The sequence below is a fragment of the Rattus norvegicus genome, chromosome 12 (assembly GCF_021556685.1).
Source record: "Rattus norvegicus strain SHRSP/BbbUtx chromosome 12, alternate assembly SHRSP_T2T, whole genome shotgun sequence".
In the NCBI taxonomy this organism is placed as follows: Eukaryota; Metazoa; Chordata; class Mammalia; order Rodentia; family Muridae; genus Rattus; species Rattus norvegicus.
Window position 1 is genome coordinate 20820070 of NC_141545.1, and position 6000 is coordinate 20826069.

A 6000-nucleotide genomic window follows, 5' to 3' on the forward strand; every position below is an offset into this window, starting at 1 on the left:
GATTAATATAATAAAATGGCCATCTTACCAAAAGCAATCTACAGATTCAATGCAGTTCCCATCAAAATTCCAACTCAATTCATAGAGTTAGAAAGAGCAATTTGTAAATACATTAGGAATAACAAAAAACCCAGGATAGTGAAAACTATTCTCAACAATAAAAGAACTTCTCGGGGAATCACCATCCCTTACCTCCAGGTGTATTTCAGAGCAAAAGTGATAAAAGCTATATGGTATTGGTACAGAGACAGGCAGGTAGATCAATGGAATAGAATTGAAGACCCAGAAATGAACCCACACACTTGTGGTCACTTGATCTTTGACAAAAGAGCTAAATCCATCAAGTGGAAAAAAAGACAGCATTTTCAACAAATGGTGCTGGTTCAACTGGAGGTCAGCATGTAGAAGAATGCATATTGATCCATTCTTATCACCCTGTACAAAGCTCAAGTCCAAGTGGATCAAGGACCTCCACATCAAACCAGATACACTCAAACTAATAGAAGAAAAAGTGGGGAAGATTCTGGAACACATGGGCACTGGAGAAAATTTCCTGAACAAAACACCAATGGCTTATGCTCTAAGATCAAGAATCGACAAATGGAACTTCATGAAATTTCAAAGCTTCCGTAAGGCAAAGGACACTGTCATTAGGACAAAACAGCAATCAACCGATTAGGAAAAGATCTTTACCAATCCTACATCCGATAGAGGGCTAATATCCAATATATACAAAGCACTCAAGAAGTTAGACTTCAGAGAATCAAATAACCCTGTTTAAAATGGGGTACAGAGCTAAAAAAAAAAGAAGAAGAAAAAGAATTCTCAACTGGGGAATATTGAATGGCTGAGAAGTGCATAAAGAAATGTTTAACATCCTTAGTCATCAGGGAAATGCCAATCAAAACAACTCTGAAGTTCCACCTCACACCAGTCAGAATGGCTAAGATCAAAAACTCAGGTGACGGCAGATCCTGGCGAGGATGTGGAATAAGAGGAACACTCATCCATTGTCGGTGGGATTGCAAGCCGGTACAACCACTGTGAAAATCAGTTTGGCAGTTCATCATAAAACTAGACAGAATACTACCTGAGGACACAGCTATACCACTCCTGGACACACACCCAAAAGATGCTCCAACATATAACAAAGACACATGCTCCACTATGTTCATAGCAGCCTTACTTATAATAGCCAGAAGCTGGAAAGAACCCAGATGTCCTTCAACAGAAGAATGGATACATAAAATGTACATTTACTCAATGGAGTACTACTCAGCTATTAAAAATAATGACTTCATGAAATTCTTAGGCAAATGGATGGAACTAGAAAATATCATCCTGAGTGAGGTAACCCAATCACAAAAGAACACACATGGTATGCACTCACTGATAAGTGGATATTAGCCCAAAAGCTCAGAATACCCAAGATATAATTCACAGACCACATGATGTTCAAGAAGAAGGAAGACCAAAGTGTGGATGCTTCAGTCCTTCTTAGAAGGGGGAACAAACATACTGACAGGAGGAAATACGGAAAAAAGTATGGAGCGAAGACTGAAGGAAAGGCCATCCAGAGACTGCCCCTCCTGGGGGATCCATCCCATACACAGACACCAAACCCAGACAATATGGCAGATACCAAGAAGTGCTTGCTCACAAGAGCTTGATATAGCTGTCTCCTCAGAGGCTCTGCCAGAGCCTGACAAATACAGAGGCAAATGCTCTCAGCCAACCATTGAACTGAGAACAGGGTCCCCAATGGAGGAGTTAGAGAAAAGACTGAAGGAGCTGAAGGGTTTGCAACCCCATAAGAAGAACAACAATATCAACCAACCAGACTCCCCAGAGCTCCCAGGGACTAAACCACCATCCAAAGAGTACATGGGGGTGGACCTATGGCTCCAGCAGCATATGTAGCAGAGGATGGTCTCGTCGGGTATCAATGGGAAGGGAGGCCCTTGGTCCTGTTAAGGCTGGACCCCCCATTGTAGGGGAATGTTGGGCACGGAGGTGGTAGGGAGTAGGTGGGTGGGTGGGTGAGGGAGCACCCTCATAGAAGCAGGGGGAGGGGGATGGGATAGCGGGTTTCTGGAAGGGAAACCAGGAAAGGGGATAAGATTTGAAATGTAAATAAAAAATAGACAATAAAAGAAAGAGAAAAAATCAACAGCAGATAGAAGAACTTGTCTAGCTAATGGAAGGCACATGGTCCTACAAGTGACAGAATTTTATCCCAATCCAAATTTTGGGCCCCAGGGCATGAGCTACACAACTGTCCAGTGGTTTCTACAAAGGCAATGAGCCAGCCAGTAGAGGTTACTAGGGGCTAGCTGTGTCCTGGATCATGAAAACATGATACAGACTGCCTTTTGTATGGTGTGTGTGTGTGTGTGTGTGTGTGTGTGTGTGTGTGTGTGTGTGTGTGTGTGTGAACGTGTGTGTGTTGGGTGGGAGGTTTTTAGTTTCAGTGATATGGATGAATGGCTCTGGGCTGGAACATAGCTACCACTGAGCCACTCCCAGCCCCTCACTGGGGGATTCTAGGCAGGGGCTCTACCACTGAGCCACGCCCCCAGCCCCTCACTGGGGAATTCTAGGCAGGGCTCTACCACTGAGCCACACCCCAGTCCCTCATTGTAGGATTCTAGGCAGGTGCTCTACCACTGAGCCACACCCCCAGTCCCTCATTGTAGGATTCTAGGCAGGGGCTCTACCACTGAGCCACTCCCAGCCCCTCACTGGGGATTCTAATCAGGTGCTCTACCACTGAGCCACGCCCCCAGCCCCTCACTGGGGGATTCTAGGCAGGCATCTCTTACCAGGTCACATCCCCAGCCCCATGTCATGTTATTTTCCTAGACTCTAAGTTTCTTCACAGAGGTGGACCTTCCACCCTCTTCTTCTGCAGGCCTCATTCAAGGGCTTTGAGTTCTCTAGGACCCAGAGTGTGTCTTAGACAGAGGATGTGTCCCCTACTGGTTTCATAATCAGGGTTACAACAGAGGATAGACGTAAGTAACTGTGAGTCTTGCAAGAATGAAGCAGATAATGTCAGTTGGCAGCAAAGGGGCCACCAGGAGGCTCTGGGTGCTATGAGGATCCAGAGAACAAGAACTAAACCATTAGGCTGTTCAGTGGTGGCTCACACCTTTAACCCCGGCACTTGGAAGTCAAAGGCAGGCAGATTGTTGTAAGTTCAAGGACAGCCTGGTCTACAGAGTGAGTTCCATTCAAGGATACACAGAAAAACCCTGTCTTGATAGGAAAAAAAAAGATAAATCAATAAGTATTTTTTAAAAAGGAAAGGAAAGGGGTTGGGGATTTAGCTCAGTGGTAGAGCGCTTGCCTAGCAAGTGAAAGGCCCTGGGTTCAGTCCCCAGCTCCAAAAAAAAAAAAAAAAGGAAAGGAAAGGAACTATCAATAGATGGGGTTATGTGACATTATTGTTTCCTCACAACTAAAGAAACTGCAGAACACGTAAATATCCACACAATGGGAAGTCTGCAGCTGTGCCTCACACAGAGACTAATAAACTAGAAGTTACACAGAACTGCAGAAATAAGTACTAGGGAAATACAACTGCCTATTAAAACATGGCTAATGAATAGGAAGTGCTCAATAGAAAAACATAACTATTTTTAAAATGGCCTAACATGCCGAGTCATCGTGAAACTGCTAATTGACAGGACTCTGAGATGCTGTCTCACCCTAGTCAGAATGGCTGTCATTAAGAAATCTGAACTGGGGATTGGAAAGATGGCTCAGTGGTAAGAGTATTGGTTGCTCTTCCAGAGGTCCTGAATTCAAGTCCCAGCAACCACATGGTGGCTCACAACCATCACTAATAGGATCTGATGCCCTCTTCTGGTGTGTCTGAAGACAGTGACAGTGTATTCATATAAATAAAGTAAATCTTTAAAAATAAAATAAAGAAAAAAAAAAGAAATCTGAACTGGGACCAGGTAGAGTGGCACAAACCTTTAATCCCAGCACTCGGGACGCAGAGGCAGGTGAATCTCTGTGAGTTCAAGGCCAGCCTGGTCTACAAAGCAAGTTCCAGGATAGTCGGGGGTACACAGAACACCTCTACCCCCCACATCTGAAAAAGGAGAAGTAGGAGGAGAGGAGGACGAGAAAGAGGAAGAAAGGGCTGGAGAAATGGCTCAGCGGTTAAGAGCCCTGACTGCTCTTCCAGAGGTCCTGAGTTCAATTCCCAGCAACCACATGGTGGCTCACAACCATCTGTAATGAGATCTGGTGCCTTCTTCTGGTGTGTCTGAAGACAGCTACAGTGTACTTATATGTAGTAAATAAATAAATCTTTAAAAAAAACAAAACAGGGGTTGGGGATTTAGCTCAGTGGTAGAGTGCTTGCCTAGGAAGCGCAAGGCCCTGGGTTCGGTCCCCAGCTCCGAAAAAAAGAACCAAAAAAAAAAAAAAACCAAAAAACAAAAACAAAAAACAACAACAACAACAAAAAAAAAAAAAAAGAGGAGGAGGAAGAGGAGGAGAAGGAAAAGAAAAAAGGATGAGGAAGAAGAGGAGGAGGAAAAGGAGGAGGAGAAATCTGATAACATGGGCCTAGAAGGAAGGCTCAGCAGTTGCGAGCACTGGCTGCTCTTGCAGAAGACCCAGGCATGTTCCAGGAACTTATACAGCAGCAAACACCCTCAGTTCCGTGGGATCTGAGCCTCCATCTGGCCCCCGTTGGCACCACACACTCACAGGCACGCATGCAGGAAAATGCTCAAATTTGTTCTGGTAATTTTATTTTTTTTTTTTTTAATTTTATGTGGTCGTGTGTCTTGCCTGCATGTATGGCTGTGTACCAGGTACATGCAGAGAGAGCCTTTGGAGGCCAGAAGAGGGCACTGGATCCCCTAGGACTGGAGGTACAGATGGTTGTGAGCCACCATGTGGTTGCTAGGAATTGGTCCCAGGTCCTCTGGAAGGACAAACAGTGCTCTTAACCAATTCTTCAGCCCCAATGCCCACAAATTTTAAAAAATCTCAAAATATTAAATCTTAAGGAAAGAACTGGCAACAAAATGCTGGGGAGGATTGGGGAAAGGGGGACTGGTGAGTTTTGGTCTGTTGCTCCATGCTGGAATGCTAAATCCTGTACCCAAAGGTCTAATCCTGGAAGTGAATTCTCACTGTTACACACTTTTGTTGTGCAAACCTTGTTCCTTGATTTAAAACTATTGGTGAAGAGCTGGAGAGATGGCTTAGCCGTTAAGAGCACTGATTGCTCTTTCAGAGATCCTGAGTTCAGTTCCCAGCAATCACAACCCTACCCCTAACCCACAACCATTTGTAATGGGGCCCAATGCCCTCTCTGGTGTGTCTGAAGACAGTGACAGTGTGCTCACATACATAAGTAAGTATCTTTAAAAAAAAGCATTGGTTAAATAAAATTGGCTACAGCCAAGTATTGGAGGGATTAGAGGTAGGTAGGATTTGAGTTAGCTGGTTAGGGGAGGAGGAGAGGAGTGAGGAGAGACCAGGAGGAGAAGGAGGGAGATGAACCATGAATGAGTCAGGAGAAACAGCAGGTATCTTGGGTACACGGCTGGGGAGGTAGCTAGGACAGCAGTTAGAAGAGTAGATTAGGGGTGACCCCCAGGAGTTGTCAAAGCCAAATAAAATAACCATAGTCCGAGTCTCATTTATTTGTAAGCTAGTCAGGGATAAGCTTAAAGTGATTGTGCTACAAGGAACCCTTATATTTATTTGTAAGCTAGTCAGGGATAAGCTTAAAGTGATTGTGCTACAAGGAACCCTTATTCACTGCTCTGGGAGGTCATGAGGTCATAAGGGTGGAACTCTTGTGAATGGTATCAGTGCCCTTATAAACAAACTCTCATACCCTCTTTCCACCACAAAAAGTCCTCAGCCATCTGCAACCCAGACACAGGTCTCACCAGAACCCATCTGCATCTCGGCCCTGACCTTTACCCCGCAGCCTCCCCAACTAAGAAAATGAAGTCCTGCTCA